This window comes from Anastrepha obliqua, chromosome 3, assembly GCF_027943255.1.
Source record: "Anastrepha obliqua isolate idAnaObli1 chromosome 3, idAnaObli1_1.0, whole genome shotgun sequence".
NCBI classification, from domain to species: Eukaryota; Metazoa; Arthropoda; class Insecta; order Diptera; family Tephritidae; genus Anastrepha; species Anastrepha obliqua.
The window spans coordinates 75,707,882-75,734,578 of NC_072894.1; positions in this window are offsets into that span (position 1 = coordinate 75,707,882).

Sequence of the window (26,697 nt, forward strand, 5' to 3'; positions counted from 1 at the left end):
ATGTGAGGCTGCAGCAAATAATACCAGAAGAAAATAGTAGTAGGAAAAAGATAAGTAAATATTAGAAATATTGAAAAAATACGTAAATTTATGGCATGAATAAGCAAAGCGCCGTACTTCTGCATCTCCCATTTACCTTAATTTGCTTTCAAAAAAACAAACAATAACATAGAAAATTAACAATTTTTTTTCTACTTCTCGCATTTACCCTGATTTGCTTTCAAAAAAAAACATAGAAAGTTAATAATTTTTTTTCTTACAAATAATTTTACGTATAAAAAATATCAGCTACTTTTTTGGTTTGCTAGCCAACCACTGTCGCTGGCGCGAATCCGGCAACGTCAAGAAGTCCCAATCAATGCCGACAAATCAATAGCAGTTAAGGATTATAGCGGCAGAATTAAGTAAAAAGAAAACCAAGAAAAGTACTCTGAAAGCAAAACGCACAAATCGCAAAACGATAAGCAAATAAAACGGCTGACAGCGTGGAACCAGCTTCGAGCGACTAGTCAATAACGGTCACAGCGGGCACAACACCCGCAATTGGCAACAAATGAGCGCAACTATAAATACTAAAAATATACATACATATCTGTATGAACCTATGCATACAGTGAGTGACACTGATAATCGTACAGATATTTTTTTTTTTTTGTTTTTGCAAAGTTTTCAATTTTTCGTCTGTGTCTGCAAAATCGTATCAAAATTTTAAGAGAAAACTGAAATAGATAATTTTTGGTAATTTATTAAAATGAAATTCACCATCATCCTCTTTTAACACTACAGTTCTTTGTGAAATTTGGCCTACTGCACGTGGGACCTCCATACATCTCGATCGTTTTCGGCTTTTTTTTCAATTTCTTATCCCAAGTTTATTGATGTCCTCCTCTAGATCATTGGGCCATCTTGTTCTCGGTCTAGTACTTCCTCCTGCTCTAGTACTTTCCATTCTTGTTATATGACACAGCCATCTTAAGCACTGCGCTTTGATGAAACGTATAACATTTTCACCATTTATAAGCTGCTCTAGCACACCGTTCCATCTTATACGCTACTCGCCGAGATCTTTGAGTGCTTCAGAAATATGTCTGAGTATTTTTCATTCATTCAATGTCTGCTTAGTAGTTTCGATTTCAAGAATTTCGGTAGTGACGTATAAGATTTGTTAGCTATTTGAATTCTCTCATTTAAGGCCAAATTTGCCATCTGCAATTTCAATATCCGCGCAGGATTTGGATAGGCCGTGGAAGTTTTTGCTCCCAATTGCTCTGTTCTACGCGCATGCGAATAATTGGGTAGTTCTGTTTAACATATGTCCAGTCCTTTTTACGTCACTTACTTCATTGATGACACAGCCTACTCTACACTTGTCGGTTCTACTGTTTAAAATAGCCATAAAATGAAGATTATGGCTTAAAGATGAAGTTTGTGACACCAAATAGTTACATTTTTTTTTATCAGCGCGTCGGATAAATCATAAGTTTCTCGTTTTAAGGAAATTTCCGCAGATTGATTAAATAAATATGCAGCTTTTTCTTAAAACTTTCGGCTTTGTTTACATTAGTGATGTTATGAATGAATTGGCTTAAATCTTCTTCACAAAAAAGCTCAAGCTGAAATTGTAAAGATATAGTTTCGAGCTGTTTCTTAATTGTAGCCAAAGATAACATTTTACAAAAACCATACGTCAGAAAGAAAAAGCGCTTGATATAGTCTTTGAATGGTGTTTAATTCTTCAAAATTCGTCCAATTAAAACAAATTTCTTTTCAACTGAAAATCTTTTATCAAAATTTAATCCAAATTTTACTTTTTTCAATACAAAATTCTTTTCGGGAACCCGAATTCCGTTGGCAGCCCTAGTAGCTATCGAATGCTGATATAGGACTGCTTATAAGTACTCGCACACAGCCAAGTGCACATATGCAGGTACAGTCACCACTGTCTAAGATTGTAGCCAGGCAGTATATCTGAAACCTGCCGTCAACCCTGCTGCACTGCCCCACCACGCGGCAAGTTAACATTTTATGCAATCGCTACTTTTACGACTATGGTACATAATCCCAAATTAAAAACCATTCAACAAATTATATGCTCGACACCGTTAAGCGTCTAACTAATAATGTGAGGCCATACAATTGTAATCAATGACAACCAGGTAGTTGGCGGCAATCTGCAGATTGGCAGCAATAAAGCAACAAATCGGCAACAGCAGCTGTTAACCTATGCGCGCGATATACCACAGTGTGGCGTGTAATGGGCAGATATACTCGTACACCATCAGATACGCAGATACCACAGTCAGATACTTTTAATTTAGTAAATGATGGCGTTAATGTCAACACATGAAAGCGGTTGGCGACTGAAAGCCGAAATGATAGAAAACCCTAAAAATAGCAACCGCGAGCTTTGAGTTGTCGCTAAGCATTTGCAGTAGCACAAGCTTACGTGTACATATTAGGACACTAGCAACGGGGGGGTGCGCATAATTATTGCTAAAGCTGTCCGTTTTTCTCGTTTTTAAGGCTGTTGTTGAATTCATCAAATGCTTGGCATCATACGAAAATTGTAACAAATTTTCTTGAATAGTAAAATATAAGTAGTATAGGTAGTACTTTAAAGTATCTATGGATATCCATACATAGGGGAAAAATTAATCCTCCATGATTTTGTGTGATGAAAATCTTTTGGTTTTACCTTCATGCGTTCCATTAATTGTCCCTTTATATACTGCAGCTGTTTAGTTTACAAATGTTAAATATTGGCGGGCGGCGTCATTTGCAAAAATTATGCAAGTAAATCCTCCGATAGGGTGATTAATTTTGCGCCACCTTGTACGGACGTGCATCAAATCGACAGCGATGTGCTAAGAGCTCAGAGTGGATGTTAATCAACATTACTTTATCCTAACACTTTGTAAAAAAGGACTTTAATTTTCGACTACAAAAAATTGTTGCCTAGCTTTGTAACTGTCAAGGAAGCAATCCTTTTTTATTTTTGGTAGATTATATGGATACATGTGGGTTGAGAGTGGGTAAACTAGTGAGTTTTAAATTTAATAAAGATATGCCAATACAAAACACTAAAGTCTGACCCCCAAGCTCCTTTGATTATATAAGGGGTTAGGGCTAGTCAGAGGGCGGAAAAAATTATGATTTTCAATAATTTTTTTTTTTGCCAGTCAATTACTTTATTTTACAAAAATAAAAACATAGCATTAATATATCATGTTTCGACTTCAGCAAAATTTCAAAAAAAAAAATATTAATATAATATAATAATTGTTAAAGTTATCGCTTTGTGTGGAGCCCGTTTCTCCAGAAGTCCCTTGCAGTGATCATCACAAGTACTTGGAGATTCATCTAAAATCAATCGGCCAAGAGAAACTAGTTTTATTAAAAGATAATCTTGAGCCTAATCGAAGCTTTTTTTTTTAAATTAACAATATGGTGGCTTCAGGAAATATTTTTCAGATTTTCGAGACAAAAATTGTTAAAAAAATAGAAGTTTTTGAAAAAAATCCAAGCGGTTTTTGAGTTACAGTGATCACCAGTTCAAAAACCCAAAATGCATTTAAGGTTATGCTATCGGGTCCGGAGCGCCCGAGCGCCCTTTCTGAATTGTTGAATAACTCGAAAAGTATTTGTCGGATTCACTTCAAATTTTCGCACAATATCTCTGAGATAATATACTTTAAGGAAATGCCAAAAAAGTTCAATTTTTTGTGAAATTCTGATTACCACTAACCCCATAAAGAGTCTTTCAAAAATGCGCTTAGATGTTGATTTAAAATAAAACATGGAAAAATGTGGATTCTTTCAGATTGCGCTATAATTTTCAAAATACGGTTTATAGCAAATACATATATGCGAAAAATGTCCAGGATGATTCATGAATGAATGTTTAGCAATACTTTGCGCTACAGCAGCAATATTCTCTAAAGAACGTCTAGCTTTTTGCCTGCCAGCCCTTTTTCTATGCTCGACAGAATCAGCCTCTTGAAATTTTATTACCAGCCTTTGATTTGTCGGCTCATTCGGAAGCTGTTCTTACAGATCAACCATTTCCACAACAACTTTGGGTAGTTTTAAAGCATTATTCTGTTGTGCAAAATTGTACACCTGTCTTCTCTTTCATTATTTTCAAAACAATTAATCAAAAAATATTTCGTGATTTAATTTTACACTGCTTCTTGATGGGTAAGGATACAGTTCAAGGAAAGCAATGCCTTGAAAAGTGAAACAACAATGAAACGTTTCAAATGTGATCGTAGAGGCACCGATGTTGCACAACGCAGTAGACGTCCAAATGAGGCGGTAACACCACAAAACATAAAAAAAATCTACAAAATCATTTTGAATGATCAAAAAGTGAAGTTGCGTGAGTTAGCTGATTTCGTAAAGATATCAAAAGAACGAGTTGACTTTAAACTGTATGAGTATTTCACTATAAGAAAACCCCGCTCAAAGTGGGTGTCACGAGAATCCAGAAGTCACAAGTCAATGAAAACAACGGAAAAACTACATGAACTTGAACTTCGAATTGCTTCCTCATCCACCGTATTCGCCAGATTTGGCTTCCAGCGACTACTGGCTGCTCGTAGACCTAAAAAACAAAGCTCGCCGGTAAGAAATTTCGCTCGAACGAAGAGGTTATCGCTGAAACTGAAGCCTAAAGATAAATCGTTCCACAAAAGTAGTATCGAAATGTTAGAGCGGCGCTGGAATGATTGTGTTGTTCTGGATGGAAATTAATTTGGAATGGAAAATTTGTTGGGCTCGGGAATTTTCAACCCTTGTGTTATCTACATCATTTATGATATTATTTATTCAGTCTCGTGACTAACTGTTGTTCAAACGACTCAAATCCAAATCTCGAGATCGAAGTCTCAACATTTGTAGATTTCATACGACATATAAAGGGTTACCTTGAGACATATTGAGCTGATCTCCTCCTCTAATTTGTGGCTACTTGGTGTTGTTCCGCAAATGGAGAGACTTATAGTTTCAAGCCGACTCCGAAAGGCAGATATTTGTATGAGAAGCTTTTTAACGTCAGCAAATACACTCGGAGGTTTGACATTGCCTGTCGAGTGGCGTCCGCTAATAGAAAAAACTTTTTCTTCGCTTTGGTATTTCACCGAGACTCAAACCTATGTTCTCTCTGAATTCGACGGCCGCCACTGCTTTATGCTTAGCAAATCCACATTTCGCGGGCGAAGTCGAAAGGTAATAGCAAAATATACAAGTATCTATCAAACTAAAATATATGCATTAACGAACACTTCCATGGAAGACCAATCATTGCAGTGGAACTCATAGAAAAACCTTTAAAATCGTAGTAAGCGGTACACTACAGAGATTCATAAGATATTTATGGGTTTTTTCAATGATCAGTACGAAATGCAGGCAAGTTTATCTTCAACTAGCTCAACAGAAATTCGAATAAACTAATTAATAAAATAGTAGCAAAAAAAAATAGTTGCCATCCAGTTTCTTTAAAATGCTATACAATTTGAAGTTCCACGCTATTTCGGCAAAGGTAGCTCTGAACCGTATATAGCAAATTACAAGGAATTTATGTGAGAAATGCGAAGAATATAAATTAAAATTTGTCGAATATACGTAAAAAAGTGTAAATGCGTATTTAACACGCCGAAAAGAAATGGTTTTAAATTTGCATAACTAGTCATAAATCGAGAAAGACTACAAAAATGCTTAAAAATACTGTAGTATCTTGAGCAATTAAGTAAAGCAAAAGTGACAGCTTAAATATACAGCTCGCTAAAAGAACCAGTTTTTGGGTCATCAAAGTAAAGCAATAATTTCAGTGAAATGTTAATAAATTAAATATTTCATGCTCACGAAGATGGTGCGATGGGTAAGCAAAGCAAACACTGCTACCAAATTTGACCTTCCACTTTTCTATCGCATACTAAAATGCCTCATCTACCGTACGACTCTTCAGTACATAAAATATGCGTAGAAATTCGTTAACACTTTGTTTCGCCTGCAGGCCAAATTAAGTTGATTTTTATTACGCCAGTCAGTGTGTGCTTCCTTTGACGCTCACCGATATGAGAAGACGATTAAGTAAATTAATTGAATTGATGGCAAATTCTGCGTGAACATAAAAACCTAGCGCAACTGTCATCGCGATTCTCCCTTCAGGCGATTGTTAATCCATTACACGGCTTTACACGGCAAACATATTTTTTTTAAGTCCCTTTAACAACTAAACTTTATTTTTAAGGTATAAGGAAATATTAATCGTTCGAAAGGTATTTTGATGCTAAAAGAAAGAAAATTAAATTAGTTTAATAAAAAGCGCTGAAATAAATTCAAAAATGGCATTAACACAGATACCAAAACCTGTATATAGGCCTCCTAAATGTATACTTTAAAATTGATACTGACTTAAATAAACATATTGAGCACTATATGTATACATATGTCTCAAATTTGGAAGACTACCAGGATGTGGAAGTAGGTCACGAAACAGTCCGAAGGCTTCTCTTCAAAGTAAAATTTTCATGAAGAAATAAATCATTACTATCGCATGAAAACAATTATAGGAACAATTACGAAATATAGTCCATTACATGCAGAATTTAAAAAAGCTATCAAAGAAAAAGGGCTTTATGCTTAGTTCTAAACTGTACCAAGATAATGACCATAAGCTGCTCTATAATTGGCCAACAGTTATAGCTACCCCTCTCCAATCACCCGATATAAACCCTGTAGAAAACTCGTGGAATGAGCAGGTACGGGATGTGCGACAGAGACCAATTTTTTCTCCCAGGGAAGTGAAAGAAATGTTGCAGGAAGAAAGCGCGAAAATCGGGCCACATTATACGCCAAAAAATAACGAAAAATATAGTAAAATGTTTATCCGATGTTATGAGAAGCAATGGATTTCGTACTAAATATTAATTCTTTGAAGCATTTTTGTGTACTTATTTTGGTACCGTATTAAAAAAACCTTCTTCATGCTTTGTACTAGCTGTCCTGCGTAACTCTTCGACAAAGAGATTTTGTGAACTTGACGAACGAGTTGCTTTAATTCGTATAGTGGCTTTCCGGAAAGATGCGTTTTTACAAATCCCTACACATTTTCAATGCGTTTGGCATTTGGAGACTGGGAAGGCCAGTCCAATACCGTGACGCCATTTTCCTGATTTGTTGTTTTTCAATGTGTTTTTCTGAGAACAGTTCACCTCCTTCAGTCGACGTTCGATGGTGTTGTTACTCACATCTTCTCCCTTTTTAGCAAGAACTAATCGTGCTTGGCGTCGTCACAAAGGTGGGTCCTGCTTAAAATGTTGGACGATCACTTTATCCTGCTTTTTTGTCATCTGATGCTTGATGACAAAAAAGCAGGATAAAGTGATCGTCTGATGATTTTTGTCATGCTGATTCCACACTACAACAAACTTTTTTGATTTCTTAATTACTTTTGTAGCGAGGTAAGAAAATTTCGGCCTTTTCGAATGAGTGCATAAAAATACCACCTCAAAACACCTCGCGTACTTCTGACTCATTTTTGTTTTGTTGCGTTTACGGGAAAGTTGCGAGCGACAGTAATCTGAGTTAGCACTGGCGTCGTAGCCTTTGAGTGGGGCTATTACGCAGCACAAAGCAGAATGAAATATATCTTGAAGTTACAAGAAAAAAACCAGTTATTTTCTTCTGACACAGACTGTAAACATTAAACTCTTTCACTATTGCATGACACTGGGAATAGATAGGCTAAGTAAAAATAGTGTGAATCGCTAGAGGCTTGTGATAAATTATTTAATATCGACGATAGGGTGTCAACTATGAATCGCAAAAATTTAGTACTCTTAATGGGGGAAGACAAATAGTGCAGATGGCATCAGACTTCCACAAGCATGAAGAATTCAGAGTGAAAAGATTTCAGAACGTGTGGCCGTTATACCGTTAACCGATTTTCAGCGAATTTGAAAAAAATTAGGTGATTAATTTAACGTCCACAGGGTCATGACAGCGGTTTGCTTACGAAAAAACTAAAATAGTAATGATGATATACATAAAATTAACACAGTCCATACCCACGTTATTCCGTTGCCTTCTGAACAACGGCTGCCCCTGGGCAGAGACCTCTGTGACGTCGCAGCCGAAGTTGTAAAGCTATGACAATGGTTCCTTTGCGGCAACGCATTTCACTCACGTAACGGTTAAAACGTAGCGTCGTGCCACAGTGAAAGCATTGCCGCATATAAGCAAACGAAAAATCAGATGTTCTTGTCGTGAAAGCCAATATTATATAATATTTCGTTATGTACAAACAGGTTTTTGTTGGTTTTGAAATGTATTAAAAAAATAATGCTTATTGAAGCAAAAGAGGGTTTTAGCAGAGGGTTTATGGGATTTTTTTTTGTTTCTGATTATTTTTCTTTTCTTTAACAATATATTTAAACCATCAATTTAATGAACAATTTCTGGTACCCTACATAAAGACTATGAAATGAAATTTAAAAAGTGTATAATGCGGTGGAATATTTTAAACCGCATAAGAATTATAAAAAACATTGTTTTCCCACAGTCTGTTAAACTTCTATGTTTCAACTTTCAACATGAAAGGTTGTCAAGTGGTATAATCGGTGCCTTCAAACAATAGTTGTGTGTAATCCATTAAAATTTAGGCCCTACTGACTTATACAAAAGTAGATTTGATTATATCGCTTAAATATTTATTGCTTGCGATTTGCATAATTACTATGTAAAAATGCTCGGAAACTGTTTAACAAGTTATTTATGAATATTTCATGCAAAAGTAAAGCGGCTAATCATGAATTTCAAATTTCAGCCTATTGTTTATTTTCACTGCGGCAAAACGCTACAAATTATGAATAAAGTTTTACAGCATTTAAAAATGTGTTAATTTTATCGTTAAATAAACAAATGTTTTTAGTGACTTTTAGCTGATTTATTTTAACCGGATTTGGTTTTTGTACCTCATTAGCGCATGAAATTTACGATAAACCTTTTTTCTATGTAAGTAAATATGCCACATTCTTCAAAAAATGCCCGGAAGAATCGCCAAGGGACGCTCTAAGTCAACTGATTTGAGTTCTGTGTCCTTTTGTTTCTTTTTTTTTTTTGTTAGGTTGCCACATCTGTGATCAACATTCCTATAAAAAGAGTATCGAATTTGCTTAACATTTGAAAAAGTTACGCCGTCTTAAGTAAATCCACCTCTGCACTTGTTTTTGATTTTTTCGCGTTCTGAAACATAATAAATTCTAGAATATAATAAATTACAACGCTTATAGACTTTTTTGGCATCTGGACGACCTCCTCCTCCTGTTCGTAGTGCCCGTTTTTCCACCTACAGTTTTAAGCCGACTCCGAATGGCAGATATTTTTTATGACGAGCTTTTTCATGGCAGAAATACGCTCTGAGGTTTGTCATTGTCATACTAGAAGAAATCTACGAACTCCAAATGGGAGTGACGCACGAACGCATTTGGCGGCAGCCATGGACTACTCTTTCCTTAAAAACCAAGCTTCGTCAGCAATTACGATCATATTACATTTGCTAGACTACCTATTTCCGAATTTTCTTAAAAAATATTGTGCACAATTTATTCTAGCTTATTTTGGGCTCTGATTCAAAATTCGTGGAATCCATCGAGTGATATCTTTGTCTATTGCAAATAATTATTAAAATCGTTATGAAATATTCACAATATTACCATAGCACTCAAGCACAATTACCTACATATCATTTCTTGTGTCATTCGAGAGTCTCCGTCAGTTTTTCGCTTCACGAGGCCACCTTTATCTCGTCGGTCGACGATTTTGGTCGTTCTTCTGGAGGTTCGTCGTTTACAGAAAAATGTCCATTGTGGAATCTTTAAGACCAATTACAAATAGTCTAAGAGATGGAGTGTCCATTTCATACACAGTTTGGAAGCCATTGAAAATTTTCACAGGCCTTAGCTGATGTCGAGGACGTAAAGAAATTGAGTAACAAATTTCATGCTGCGTCGCTGGTGGAATTTTTACTGACATTGCATTCCCTATTTTACGTTTTCTCGTCACCAAATGAAATTTTAAGTGCAACATCGTAAGACTATAACAAAACTAATGGCGTTTAACATTTTTCAAAAAAAAAACATAGCATCGGCTTAGAGAACTTTTTTTATTCGAGCACATAGGCGTTACAGGTAATTTACAAATAAGGCTAATATGTGCGGATTAATACGTAGGCTCAATTTCTACTATAATTGCTCGTGCAATAGAAAAAGCAACAATAAAACAAATCAAAAAAAGGGTAATTGTGTTATTATTTACAGTGCCATAAATTTGTTTAAACATAGACTATGCCCAGGACCCGACGATACCAGTTGTCCTATGGTTGAAGGCAATGAATAGGCCCCAAAATGTTGCTTAAAGCCTCAAAACATTCAATGACTAGCTACAGTAATCGATATTGCCAAGTGCAAACCCCAAGGGAGTTTCAGATGGTGAGCGTGGCATAAGAAAGCCTATGTTAAAAAAATCGGGCTAAGCTAAAGACAATGAAAAATACCTTCCTTTTCAAAGGAATTTCAGTAATAATGGTCTTAAGAATGGCAAGAGAGTACGTTCTGCCCGAATAAGGGTTTGTTGATTTGACCACATCTCAGTCTATATTTCATTCCACGCACCAAACTGTGTCACCAACAGAGATAATTCTTCTTATATAACCAAGGCAGCATATCTACATACAAAAAACGCAGAACATTTCTATGAGTTCGTTAGAACTTTAAGGGTGGGTCTCACATTTAGCCAAAAGTCCAGTGTAATTAAGCTCTTCATTACTTTAAGATCATTAAAAAGTTTTTTTTTTTTTTTATAAACAAATTTAAATGACTACATTCTTCATAGTTACATTTTTCTTACTTATATATATATGTATATAATTGGCGCGTACACCCTTTTTGGGTGTTTGGCCGAGCCCCTCTTCCTATTTGTGGTGCGCGTCTTGATGTTGTTCCACAAATGGAGGGGCCTACAGTTTCAAGCCGTTTTCTTACTTAGTTAATTAAAATTTGAGCGCTGTGCAAAAATATTATAGATAAATTGAATTTTCTTGCAAAAGTAATTTTGCTTTTAACAAAATTCAACAACGATTCCCACAAAAAACTTTGTCAATATAGTCAAACTTCAAATAACAAACTCCGCTTACACACACAAAGAAGTCAAAAGCAAATACATCCCTACGTACACGCTCACAAGTACCATAAATAAGTAGGAGCACTCATACGCACTGACCACCTATGTTGGAGAGATGAAAACCACCTTAAGGGAAAGATGTAGAAGAAGAAAAAGACATGCAGACGACAAACAACAAAAAACTTATCGTATTTACTGTCCAAATGGATAAATTGTAAATTAACTCAAACGAGTCTACGCCACACTGAGCACAACACAAATCTATAAAAATATATGTAAATATGTGCATACATAGGTACATTCAACACACACATACAAGTACGGTCTGTAGGCAGCCAGCAACACAGACAGTCGACAAGTGGGCGACATCGAGCAGTTGGATACGTTTGCTGTTAAAGTGGTTGTGTGCGGCACAATGAGGACAAAATCATAGCAAAATAATTTTCCAAACTTTTCTGTCACTCACACACTAAAATAACAAAAGCAACTAAATATAACAACAACAATGCCATACATAAAACGAACAAAAATGTCAATGTAATATGAACAAATTCGTAACTAAAAGCCAACGAAGGGGCCAAAAAGCGTAGCAAACAAACTAATGTATAAGCAGCTATGGCAGACAAAAATGGCAAAACTTGAGAAGAAAATGAATATAAATAAACTAAGAAAATAGTAAAAAGAAACACTAAGAAGCAAGACGATGGTGTAGCAGTAAGGCAGGCGGCTACAAAAAGCGCCACAGGATACTCAAATAATGGCGACAGCATTAAACCACACAGCTAAGGCAGCTACAAATATATCAGCGATAGGGGGCGACAATAAGGCGATACCATAAAAATCGCCAACATTCAACCGGCAACCTGTGGAAAGGCTGTCACAGACATTGGGGAATGGCGAACCTCGAACGATGGAAAAGTTCTCGGTTGGGTGGTGAACGGTGTTTTCTCTGATGACTTGAAATAAGTAAATGCAGAGACTCATGAGATAGGTTGTGGGTGGTTACAGTATAGGGCAAGAAGGAAATTATTTGTAAAGATAATTTTTGTTCTATTATTACTTAAAATGAGGCTGTGTATCTGTAAGACTTTTAGTCTTTGGAAGTTACAAAATTCAAAATAAAATACTTTTATACAAAGCAAACTTAAAACTAACTATGAATAAAGAAAACGAAAATAAAATTAGAGCCATAAAGAGGTATAGTAAGACACATGAATAGGACATACAAGATGGGGATTAATAGTAAAGTTAGAGGGACAGAAAAACGATGAAAGTTTAATGACAACCAGGTTCAATAAATACAGTCTGTGTAAGAAGGAAAGAACCAGTTTCTTGTAACTTCAAGATATATTTCGTTCTACTTTTTGCTGCGTAATAGGCCCACTCAAGAGCTACGACGACAGTGCTTACTCAGGCTAATGTCGTTCAAAACTTTCCCGTTAACGCACCCAAACAAAAATGAGTGAGAAGTACGCGAAGGGTTTCGAGGCGATATTTTTATGGAAACAAGAAAATGGTGTCACAGTAATGTACTAGCCTTTCCAGTCCCCAGACGCCAACCCCATTGAAAATGTGTGGGGAATTATAAAAACACATCTTGTCGGAAAGCCAGTTCACGATTTAAAGCAACTTGTGCGTCAAGTTCGCAATATCTGGTCTTCTTTGTCGACGAGTTACGCAGAAAAGCTGGGTCAAAGTATGTCGAGAAGATGCCAGGCTATACTCGACTCGTAGTTTTGTACATACTTTCATGCAAAATAATTTTTAAATATATTACTTTTTTACTTCATGAAAAATCGCGTTTCTTTTTTCTGCCACAGACCGTAGAATTCAAGTTATCGAGTATTTCCTCTTTGTAGTTACTCCTACTGACCACAGCCTTGACAGATTCGCGAGGTATACTCCAGAGCCTCACAACACTAATGAAGAACAGCCTTCACGAAAACAAGTAGGACTATGTGGGGACAATCAGACTTGATGCCTATTAACTTTTCTACAGGTACTTTGGAGTTTTGGATGCAATTAGCTAATAGATAAAAATCCAATTTCTAGCCGCCAGGTAATCAGAAATGCTGCATTCTAGAATTTGTGTGCGTAACTCGTAACATTATTAAACGCAACATCAATTTTTTGAGATGAAATAGACTCCAGGTTACAATAACGAGCTCAGAATATGTGATGCACCACACATGGATAACAGCTAGCCTTCTCCTGGTGTCCTTATATAATGGCGTAAACCACGCTGAAATTCCTAATCTACGTAAAACAGTATGCACGCTGCTTATAAAACAGAACAGAATTAAAAATAAAGCCCAAATTTGTAATCATGTTAAGCTTTACCGAGGCACTCTTACCGATGCATACGACTTGGCCGCATTTAAGCTACTAAATCGTGAGCCCATTGCAAAATTGCAGACAGTCCTTAAAAAATCTTTAAATAGACCAATTATAGTGACCAAATGCAATTGAATATCATCGGCATAAGCATGAACATTGAGAGGATATAGGTAAGTAGGTAGGTGAAATGGTCGAAGTGCCGGTCTGGTACTCCTCAAGTTGCACTGAAGCGCCGTTTTGATACCATTATGAGACCTCCAACAGGCAGATATCTCAAGCCAGCCACAACTGTTGATATAATGGATTAGGATTTTGATTGGCGCACTACCCCAGGCTATAGAAGAAAGAGCACCCTGTGATTTTAATCATCTAGCTGCCAAATCAGGCCATATACAGAGAAAGTGCTCAACAGTCTCCTTTTCTGAAAGGTCCCCACAGCTTCTGCAATTGGGGTTAAATGGTAACCCTAGCTTTTCCGCGTGAGTGCTGATCGTCCAGTAACCGATAACACAGCAACGAGCTTGGAAATTGAATGACGAGTAGTCCAAAGGACTTTCTGAGGCCTTCGTATATCGTATTGGTGTCAAAGGGTTCTCGAAATAGCACATGAAGAAATGGAGATCCATCTTTTCTGCGCTTTCCTGAGAAATAATTTGTGCAGTTCCCCTTTAAAAACTGTCAGGGGATTGCCGATACCCGAGTAGCAGGTCTCAAATATTAAGAAATGTTAAAAAAATATTACCTACACACCCAAGCAATTTGATCTCCTCGTTACAGGAGTTTACTAGTTTCATTATGCATCATGGCGTCGTCAGAACCTCGATCGCTCCCGCGTTCCTTAAGTATTTTGCATGCTTGCAGAACCGCAAATTCTTTTGCTTGAAAAACACTAGCAGTATTTGGTAGTTTAAAGGAGATAGATAAATTTGTCATTTAGAAAAAAAACCTGTGAAGACAGAGGTGCACACTTCGATGCACATTTTCCCCTCGAACCAATCCCGCCTATTTGGAAAGATTGCCCTAGCATGACCCTCAAACTCTAGTTTGCGGATAGAGAGATCTGTTCGAAGTTCGGAAAAATACGGGGTTAACTAACCGAAAATGCTAACATGTCCCTTGAGAGATTGCCTCTAGAGGCCAACCTTCTTCAATCTGATTGCACTTTTAAGCTGCGATGGAAATAAGGGAAAGGTCGATGAGAAGTAAGTGCAAAAGGAGGATATAGAGAGGATATAGTATTCACAAAAACTTAACAAAATGAGATCAAAAACAGAACCTTGACGCACCTTTGAGCCAACAAAACAGGTCTTGGAGAAGCCAGCCATGCACATTATCTTTTCAGCTCTTCCTGAAATGTACCTGATCATAGGTTTGACAAAGTTATCAGAAAATCCTTGGGCCACAAAGGTCAAGACTTACCAAATCAAAAGCCAAAGAGAAAACCAGAAGGCAAAGAACCTCGCAATCTATCAATTTGCATTCTTACATCATCAAATATTTTTATTACAGCGTAGAGCAGCTATGGTTGGTAATAAAACCAGACTGCAGTGGAGGCTGGTCACTAGTGACTAGGGCTAGTATCTTTGCTCTTTTGGGATACAAAAATGATGGCAGGCTTTTTCCACTCTGTTGACAAATATGAAGTTGTGAATCAATGATAATTTTTATTAGACTACCAAGAATAAATGGTAGGACAAGTTTTACAAATTTCAAGGATATTCCTCCTCTCTAAAGGCAAACGACTTGTTAATAAAATTTTGAGCCGAAAACTATCGCTGCTTTTGTAGACGCTAGTAAAATAGTAATTCAGAATTTCAGGATTAATTGGTTTTTTTTAATTCCCATACTCACGAAAACTCTTTTTCCTATAAAACTATAAAACTATACTAAACTATGGCTTATATTAGATTTGCTTTAAATTATATAGTATATTTCAAAAGTACGCTGTCGAAACGTTTACCAATTTGGAAGAAATCTGGCATATTTCACCGATATACTCATACGTATTTGAGAACCAACAAAGTCTTTTCTAGAACAAATACAAGGGATAAGAAAAACGTGATAAAGTCGCTTTGACTGGACTGATAAACTTTAACATCCAAAGATTCCTTGATGGACCTAAGAATTACTATATATCAAAAAATTTAAGGAGTGAAGAGTAAGAGATGGGAAATAAAACTAAAACTTATTTCCACAAATTTATTTATACCCACACAAAAATGTATTGGTTAGGCCTTCAAAGCCCGCAAGAATATGCGAGTATATGAGTTTGTTTCATCATCATCAATATTTTTTTTACAAAATTCAATTATTTTGGTGGTCAAATGTTTTGCAACCACGCTTGTATAGGGCAACATAACTCTTATGACTCATTGAAGCTCACCTCGAATTGCGTTACCCTTTTTTCCACAGGGCATATTTTTATTTTTTATTCTAAAATTATAGCCCAGTTGTTGTGACAGTAATACAAACCCCGTCAGTGTCGGGTATATCACCGGTGGTCTTCGTCCAGCTCATCTAAATATAGGCCCAGGAAACATGCCGTTTCGACAGGTTGGGTCCAAAGGGAGAGGAGTGTTAGATAAGTGGGTTTTAAGGGGCATGTGAAAAGGTGGTTCATGTCGTGGGGTGCCTTCACATGCAGGACATATGTTTGGTATGTCGCGGTTGATTTTGGATAAGCAGGAGTTCAACCTGCTACAAAATCCAGAACGTAATTTTGCCAGTGTTACGCGGGTCTCACGGGGAAGCTGGAGCTCTTCATCTGCTGTAGGTGGTGGTTGGACTCCGATTACGGCATTCGGTGGTCGGTGGTCGGAAGCTTAAGAAGGTGGTAACGTCTCCCGATGAATGTCGTTTAATGTCTGTTTAAACACTGTCTGGTCCAGTAAATATCTGTTAGTTTTGTCCTGAATCTCGTCCGGGTAATTTAATAGGTGTCTCCTGGCTCTGGCTTAAGCAGGTGTATGCAAGGGTGAAATCTGCGGTAGCACCCTAACAGGAACTGCTTGCTGAACAGTTTATTGTGCTCCATTTCAGGGAGCATCTGTGCTTCATTGTAAAGGTGTTTTATTACAGTGTTTTGCCGTGAACTTAATTACGGCAAGAGTTACATTTTTCTCCGTAGATGATTTCTTCCTAATTGGCTTGCTTATCTGGCTATATATTAAAAGTTAAATTAGGATTCGAATTAGTATTCACAGTAATACTTGGTAAGTGATACAAAAATATGATAATAAAATACAGACTCTTTTCAGCTCTTCCATTCCGCAAACTGCTTGACCTACTCACTTATGTCGAGGCTGACATAATGTAACTTGTCCATATGCGCCATCTGCTATCCTCACTGATATTTTGATCCACATTTTAAAAGCCTACAAAAATCGAATAGGCTTCCTAACAGCCAAATACATAATTAAACATTTATAAATCTTCGAAACTCTTCAATGTATCTGAGAAGTCTGTCTCGTTGAGATATTCGAAATGATAAACAAGTAGGCTTGGTCGTTTAATTGACTAGACATCTTGAAACTCCTTAAAGAACTTGAAAAATCGATGTATGCCTAAAGAAAACAAAAGAGTCAATATATAAAGCATCTAACGCAAAGATACACCACCATAAACTAGCATATAAATGAAATGAAATGAATGTTTTTTCTACTGATTGATGATTTATGGTTAGCTAGACAGTTCACTCTTCTCCTCAGCTTCGCCGCTGTCCTACCTAAGTTTTGAAGAAAGAACTTAGCTGAGTTGCAGAATTTTGAATTGAGCGAACTTTTTACGTCTTTGTCTTTCACAAACGCGCTGATTTACGACAATTGGCCAAGCCAACTTAAAGGATACCTCTTTATCACAAGGTATGAAATTTACGTTCCTCGTCCATGTGGGATCTTTCTTGGCAACCATATTCTCTAACAACCTTTTCAATAGAACTGGTTGGAAATTTTACTTAAATATACCTTAGGTTAGATTAGGATAAATGGCCGCCCAAGAGAGGGTTCACTTGGATAAGGAATCAAATGTGTCCATTGTAATGTCATAGGGAAGAAAAACAGAAGGGGAGAAACAAAACAAAAATCGAGCGGAGGGAAAGAAGAAAGAAGTAGAGGCTTTGGATTGAGGCTGATGGCCAAACGGTGACCAATTACACTCCGTTACCCGATTCGATACCTTATCAAACTGTCTTTAAACCAACTACTTTATAAAAGCTTAAAATCAGGTCATTTAAATATTCGATAGTTGTTCATAACTTTCAATTAAATGTGGCACCTCTTCGGAAAGGTGACAAAAGATGAAGTATCAGTACGTACTATTTATTCTCTCGATCAACAAAGTCGAAGTGAAAATCTAACTAACCCTGTCGACTGAATAAAAAAAAAACATGTTTTTTTTCTTTTAATTCAAGCCGGCACTAGCTCGAGCCAAAAAAGAATCTGATATTAACGAAAGCAGCACATTTTTCGAATCGAAAAGTATCTAGAAATACAAGAGAGCGATTGAATAGTTTTCGTGGGATATTTTTAGTGCCATCTTTTAAAAGAAATTAGAATGTCCGTAACGAACTATTTAGATTTTTCTGAGAATATTTTTGTATAATCCAATACATAACAGGTGGCGCTAAAGTAATCCTCCTATCAGAAAATGCTATAAATTTTGCAGTTGGCCCCTAATGTCAGTTCTGACATTTGACATTTTGACATTTGTGTAGTAAACAAATGCGAAATACACGTTAATAAACAATGTTACGCTACACTGCTCCAGAACGCGGAATATTGCTGACTATTTATTTGACCAATAATCGGTCGGTGACTTTGGCTCAACGTGAATTTCGTCGCAGATTTCCTCGCCGTCCAACGCCTACTGGTGAAACACTGCGACGTTTAGCCGCTCGCCTCGAAGAGACTGGCACAACTCGAGATGCTGCCAAGCGTGGCAGAGCCCGTAGTAGCCGTTCTGCAGAGAATATTGCTGCTGTAGCCGAGGATGTCTTGGAAGCGCCGTCGACATCGACCAGACGACGCGCCACGCAAATGGGTATCAGTCGACGGTCTTTACAGCGAATTTTGGTACAAGATTTGAAGATGTTTCCCTAAAAAGTCAAGACGGTGCATCAGCTGTTAGCTGCTGACCGCCAATCGCGTCTAACATACGCTCAAGCCATCCTTAATCACCACCAAGAGGAAGATGATTTTTCATCAAAGATAATCATGAGTGGTGAGGCCCATGTCCATCTTAGCGGGTACGTAAATAAGCAAAATTTACGCTTCTGGGGCACTGAAAATCCGCGTGTAACCCACGAAGAGCCATTATATCCGCTCAAAGTCACTGTATGGTGTGCTGTTTTCGGTGGAGGAGTCATCGGACCTTTTTTCTTCGAAGACGTCGCGGGCCAAACGGTTACTGTGAATGGTGAGCGCTACAGAGCAATGATCAACGAGTTCTCTTTGCCGCAACTTGATGAATTGGGATTGGAAAACATATGGTTCCAACAGGACGGTGCAACGGCACATACCGCACGTGCCACAACCGATATGCTGAAGGATGCATTTCCCGGGCGCCTAATCTCCCGTTTTGGCGATTTGCACTGGCCAGCAAGATCGCCTCATTTGACCGCTCCAGACTTCTTTTTGTGGGGCTTTTTGAAGTCGCGGGCTTATGTCAACAAACCTCAGACTCTTGCAGCTCTTAAAAACAATATCCGTCAAGAATGTGAGGACCTATCGCCGGAAGTTTTGGCCAAAGTGATGGAAAATGCCGTAAAAAGGGCTCAAATGGCAATCAACTGTGGCGGCGACTATTTACATGACATCATATTCTCGACTTGATGTGAAAAAAATTAAAAGACCAAGTAAAAATAATCCACAAGAAGAATCAAAGTTTTTCATTTTTTTTTTAAATTACAGCCAAAAAACATCGCAAGGTTACTTTTGCGCCACCTTGTATAATCAGTGAGAAGCGATTATTTTCTAAGCTATAGCTGATAAAAGAATTCTGCACTCAAAAACCCGTTTAAGACCTCTTGAGCTGCTTTGTGATTATTTTCAATGAGAATGAAGTTGTCAAAAATATTGGCGTTTCTAAAATCATAAAGACTTTTGCAAGTCAGCAAGCAAACATGTTGCTTGACACCCGCACTCGTTAATGTACGTTTTTAAATGTTTCTAATTTATCAAAGCAAATGTAAATTCTGTTTCTTAATATGTATGTGTGACAGCATACTTGGAAAGCCCACCCAGTGATTCCTCCGGCACTAAGAATTAAAGACCTTTAGCTCACAACTCTACGTTAGTTTAATTTCCTGCAGGGCACATTTGTGTAAGCATTTCTACATATTAGCCTGTGGCAGCTATTGACTCCTGGCTGATGCTGATTATTTTTGCTGTTCCTTTTTTCTTATTTTTTCACTTCCAAATAAATAAGCACAAATACATACATATTTGTGTAGTTAAGATTTGTTCAAAAGTATTGGTTTGCATCTAGACGCGACGGCAAGACGCCAGCAGAAGCATAGTTTTGTGTGGCACGCATGGAGACAAAGTTAAAATTTGGAGATAGCTCGGTTAAGAAGAGTTGCAAGACCAATACATTGAAGAAATTAAAACAACTAAACAAAGCAGTGGCGCAAATTAACGCAAGCAAATATAATTTTTTTTTTTGCAAGAGACATGAACAAAAAATTCTACTTAAATTTTACGACAATAACTTGAAGTACAAGCAAATGAACTGCTTCGATTTTTATGTCTTGACTTTAACTCTCATTTTAACGCTTTTGATATGTATTGTATATGGAAGTCACTTTCCACTATTAAGAAAACCATACTGTCCTCTCATCTTCCCATTATTCAAGTAAGGAATTTTTTGCGTAGCTTAACCGTTTTAGATTTGAATGCTTAACCAATTTGGTTAAAACAAAAAGGATTCATATGCCACGTAAACGCATCTAGCTGCTTTGCGAGATGATGAAGTCCTCGAACTTCTCACAAATAAAATTCATTGTTTAACTTGCAGTATGGCAAGTGGCGCCATCCTATTGCAACCATGTAATCGTGAGGTCCATACCATGCCTTCTATGATAAAAATTTTTTTTTTCATCGCCATTGACTGTGCGGACAGCTCTTTGCGCATACTCAAAGAAATAACGATCGCTGATACTGCGGGCTAAAATCAACACCAAACAGTGAAGTTTTAGAGGTGCAGAATCACATATGAATCTTTCGTGAATTCTCGTCTCACCAAGTCCAGCAATTTTGCACTGACAGATGACGGGTTTTGATAATAGTATTTAAGAATTTGTATCATTCTAAGGTTAGATGCCAAAACTAAATAAGTTTTCTTGCTAGATTTGGCAGCTCTAGGTGAAACTCGAATGCACCTGTTAATGTTAGACTTCATCTTGACTGAATGGTACATGAACTCTAATCCTACAAAAATTTGTTTGGTAATTTTCATACCCATTTCATACCTAGCGGTAGTTTAGAACGCATTTGCAATTTATATGAGCCAAAACTTCTTAATAGCGCATCTGATTGAGGAGAATTTTTTAGTTAAGTCAAAATCTGTGATTCTTATCGCTCAACCAAAAAAAACCTATACAGTTTTATATTAAGGGTCCGAGTTCGCCAAACAATGTTAGAAATACATTGTAAAGGGTGATTTTTAAGAGCTAAAAGTTTTTCAAAAAAACACACGTAAAATTAAAAAACATGCATGAAATTTTTATTTAAATCTATAATACAGTTCATATAATTTAATGTTTGAAGATCATTTCATGCAAATGTTGACCGCGACTGCGTTTCAAATGGTCCATCCGCTTAGTCCAATTTTTGCACACTCTTCCCAATGTTTCGGCCGGTATCTCACATATAAGTGCTTTAATGTTGTCTTCCAATGCGTTAATTGAAGCAGGCTTGTCTAAATAAACATGAGCTTTAACATAGCCCCACAAAAAATAATCTAAAGGCGTTATATCGCACGATCTGGGCGGCCAATTGACAGGTCCCGAACGTGAAATAAAATGTTCAGATAAAATGTTAAGAGGCGAGTTCGCTCTCAACAAGTCTATTGTTACGCGTGCTGTGTGCCATGTGGCACCGTCTTGCTGAAACCACATGTCATGCAAGTCAAGCTCTTGCATTTTGGGCGAAAAAAAGTTGGATATCATTTCACGGTAGCGCTCACCATTCACAGTTACGTTACGATTCGCAGCATCTTTGAAGAAGTACGGTCCAGTGATACCTCCAGCCCATAAACCGCACCAAACTGTGACCTTTTCTGCATACATTGGTAGCTTTTGCAATTCTTCCGGCTGATCTTCACTCCAAAATCGATAATTCTGCTTATTTACGTACACATTGATCCAAAAATAAGCTGCGTTGCTGAACACAATTTTTCGATAAAAAAGTGAATCTTCGACCAACTTTCCAAGAGCCTATTCACCAGCTGTATTTTGAAAGGCTTCACACCTAAATCCTTTCGCAAAATTTTCCACGGTGTTGAGTAACCGAGGCTGCGAACGGCGACGAATCGATAATCATCATTAACACTGGCCGATACAGCTGTGATATTTTCTTCAGTTCGCACTCTACGTAAGCGTGTTGGTGGTTTGATGTCCAATAATGTAAATTTGGTTCTAAATTTAGTCACAATAGCTCGAATAGCCGCTTCAGTGGGCCGATTAAACTGACCATAAATGGAAGCAGCGCGCGATGAACTTTCTTAACAGAAGACGAATTTTTATAATAAAATTCAATGATTTGCAAGCGTTGTTCGTTTGTAAGACGATTCATGGTTAAATTATAGACCAAACTGAAGATGTTTGACAGTGAAACAAAACACGAAACGTGCGTCAGCTGTTTAAACCAACTGTTTAAAAAGATAATAACTAAAAAATTACCCATTATAAAGGTTATACTGTCACTAATAGTGCCGAAACATACCAAAAATATTTACTCCATATGAAGGATTTTTTTCTTTGTTGACTCCGCACGGGCCATAGGGCCGCGACATCGTACTTGGTTCTGGGCTTTTGGTTTGGCGTCGTCCCATCTGCTAGCTCGCGCAACATCGACCTTCTCCAAGTATTCTTTGACCGACCGCGACCTCTGCTCCCTTGCGGGTTCCAGTCGAACGAATGAGTTTAACTGTATCAATGAATTTGTCTATGTAGTATAAAAGGTGGCACAAACTCGGAGATACAAGAAATCGAAAAAATCTGTATCACGTATACCAGCATCGATGTTCAATGATAAAGATCAAACTCGGCTTTCCAAACAGCCAATCTATTTGCTGATTTGTTTTTTTTTTTTTTTTTTTTTTTTGTCCGTAATTGTGACTATGATGCATGCATATGTATTTGTTGGATGATTCAATGTGGAATAAAATTGATTAATATACCATTTTTGGGCGTTGACTGTAGCGGAGAATGACGTTGCTTCCAGCATTAGAGCACCTAAAATATCTACAAAGTTAAGAAACTAAATATCTTAATTAAAGTATGCGAAAATTCCTTATCCTCACTTATTACTTCAATTTTCAATGAAACCCCTATCTATGGATGTATTTATTGAGTGACTCACAATTTGCTTTTAATTAACAACATCTAATCTACAATATCAAAGGTTTTCGATGTGATTAGCCCTTTTCAACATGAATTTGTTACTAATCGGTTGGTCTGCTGTTACCAATCCAGCCATCCTTTCGGAGCGCTGTATAAAATTCTTAGAGCTTTGGTTGAATAGTGGATACTATGTATATAGTTATATACGCAGATCTTTCCAAATCATTTCATCAAGTATCACATAGAATTTTAATTGCAAAGCTCTCAAAAACCGAATTTCATTTCATTTCATTTTCAATTCTTGATCGGCTTAAATCCTTCCGCAGTAATCGATATTCTGTGCAGTTGTAGATAATATTAGACCCTATATATCAGGTTTTCAACAAGCATGTGTTATTGGGTCATTATTGTTTCTTTCATTTATTAATGTTATTTCTCAATGCTTTGTACATCCACAGTATGATTTAAAAGTCTATTTAAGAGTACTGATTGTAATGATATGCTTCGCATACAGGAAAGTTAGTTAGTGCAACAAAAACCATTTCGTCTTAATATATTCCCATGTCGTCGTGCCATGTTGAATGCCTTATTTTATCCAGCATTGACGAAATCCTGTGTTTAGGTATTGTATTCGATTCCAGTTTCACATTCATTGTCCACTTAAACTACAAGATACCTAAAATTTATTCAGTATTAGCTTTTGGTACCAGAAAGTTTGGTGGTTTTAAGGCCGTGGTGTTTTTTGTAAGAAGAAATTCGGAGATCTGGTGACTGATATCCAGAGCATTCTTAAATTATAGAGTAAATAACTCTCGAACCTGGTAAATAGTGACAGCTGCGCATCACAGAAAATGTGAAGATCCCAATACCCTTCCGATAGGGTGATTAATTTAGCGCCACCTTGCATATCTTCATTACATCCAGAATGAAAAGCGCACGATTTGCAACTAAATAAGAAGCAGGTGGGTCTGAGTGCAAATACTCGTTTCCAAAAAGCAACAACTACAACAACAATAAATACCCCGAAAACTTGGTTGAACCACTAAAAGTTAGACAGAAGTGGTATTGGCAGCGCAAACTCTGCCATTTACTCGTATTTTGGCAGAAGTTGCAATTGCAATTTCAACATATAATTTTCTTTTACCGCTTTTCAGACACTTTTTTTATTTTATTATTACTATTCCAACTTATACCAACGTCTATATGCTGTATGCCATTGATTTGTTTTATTTGCACATTTGCTATGGCGAAATGGTCGTAAATAGCAGAAACATCCAACGCACCATTCCCAGCAAATAAAGAAAAAAAACAAATGAAAAAGCGGAAACTCAAATAGAAATGGAAAAGTTACACTTTAATAAAGTAAAATGTGCAAACATTTCTTTGCCGACTAGAAATGTGTTAAAAGCAGAGGCGGCAGAGGGTGCGAACTGCCAACAGTCCGTAGGTCGATAGCCGCCTATTTACAAAATTCTCAAGTCGTCGGAGCTTCGCTAATGGTAACTTTTTTTTTTGTTTTTTTGGTTTTTTGTTTTTGAAGCTTGCCGCGCGCCATTTCACAAAACCTCAGCCCTAAAATAGTTGCTGCAATGGCATTGCTTGCAGGTAACTTATAACTTTCTTTTCGTACTCTGCAGTTCGCTCGTCAGTAGAGTGTAACGATGTGTATGTGCATAGGATTTCAAATTTAGCTGGCCTCTGTTGAGCTGGGAAATCGGCGTCTATTTGATAGTTGTCCATGTCCCTTAAAAAGTTGTGGAAGTGATTTCTCGATTTATTTCATTGTATTGCAGTTACACATAGTGTTGAGAATTTGTTCGTTGCTCTGTTGCAAGTTTTCTGATGTTTGTATTTTTTTATTTTTTTTATTTCGATCTTTACTTTTAAGCATTCATACGTCTCACTTGCAGCAACTCCCACTCAACATACATATTTTGAGAATATGCGGATGAGTATTCCTATTTTTGACTATATAGAGAGCACAAAACTAAAAAAAAAACTAAGTCTAGTTGGAAACTAGTGATACGGTGTCAAACATGAACTAAACTGGTTGAGTAACTAAATTTGCTTCAATAAAAGAATAATAGGAGGATATAGTAAAATTAGTGGTATGCTTTGATTATTTTAACAAATTCGATACTCTATTTTAATAGCATCTAACCAGCCTAACTAAAAAAATTGTATTTGGTCTTACAACATTTCATAATTTTTCACTGTTTTTCGAAGAAAAAACAGCTTTTAATTATCTGCATCAAGAACGAATTCTTAAATAAATTTAACACTACTGATATCTGATACTATTTAGCAGAAAACATAAGACACCTGCTCTTAAACACATATTCCTAGGAGGGAAACCACTTAGAGTAACAGAAAAGGCAAAATATCTAGGACTTGTACTGAATAGGAAGCTAAATTGGGGGCTCACAGTCGCAGATAGAGTAGGCAAATCTATGATGGCGTTGTACTCCTGCGGAAGGCTAATTGGAAAGAAATGGGGATTGGAACCCAGAAGATACACTGGCTGCACACAGCAGTGGTTAGGCCTATTCTCTACTATGGTATTGTAATATGGTGGAATGCACTTGAGAAGGGGGTGAACATCAAAAAACTTGACAAGGTTCAGAGACTAGCATCTATTCTCATAACTGGCGTGATGTCAACCACACCATCAAAAGCATTATATGCGACATTAAACTTCCTGCCGGTAGATCTGCAGGCAAAATATATCACGCGGAACACGGCAATAAGGCTGAACACTCTAAGTAAGTGGTCAAATAAGAGCTACGGTCACGGCAAAATCCTGGCTGGCACTTCGGAGATTCCCGGATTGGTGGACTATGCACTCCCGCCCACACTTGCCATTACAACGTTCACGACCCTCCTACCCTTAAGGGAAGAGTGGGAACGGGACGATGTAAGACAGGGCGAGTCCATCCATATATACACAGATGGCTCAAAGCTCGAGGGCAGGCTGGGCGGAGGTGTATAATCCGAGCATCTGGGGATCTCCTTCAGTTTTCGGCTCCCCGACTACTGTAGTGTCTTTCAGACCGAACTGATGGCAATAACGAAAGCCACGACACTGGCACAGTGTGATGCAATATCTGGAAATAACATCTACATTTTCACTGACAGCCAGGCGGTGATAAAATCCCTCACAAAACAGTCGACAGCCTCCAAGGTAGCCATGAAATGCCGTACATCTCTTAACGAGATGGCTGAATCATTTCGCCTAAGGATAATATGGGTTCCTGGCCATCGCGACATTGAGGGTAACTGTAGTGCCGATGAACTAGCGAGACTCGGCACCAAGTTGACCGACAATGACATAGGCATACCCTTACAAACATGTAAGCTACTTATCCTTGAAGAAATCGTAAGAAAAGCAAACGCAAGATGGCGTAATGAAGCCACCTGCAAAATCGCCCATCAACTGTGGCCGACTCTTAGTGCTAAACGCACAGAATCTTTGCTAAGAAAAAATAAGCACAGTCTTAGCACACTGATTTCAGTCATAATGGGTAGGCACGCCCAAAGGATGGGTGAGCAAGCACATGACTTCTGTAGAAGTTGTCTTGATGAGGAAGAGGAAGAGACAATCTTACCCCTTCTGTGCCATT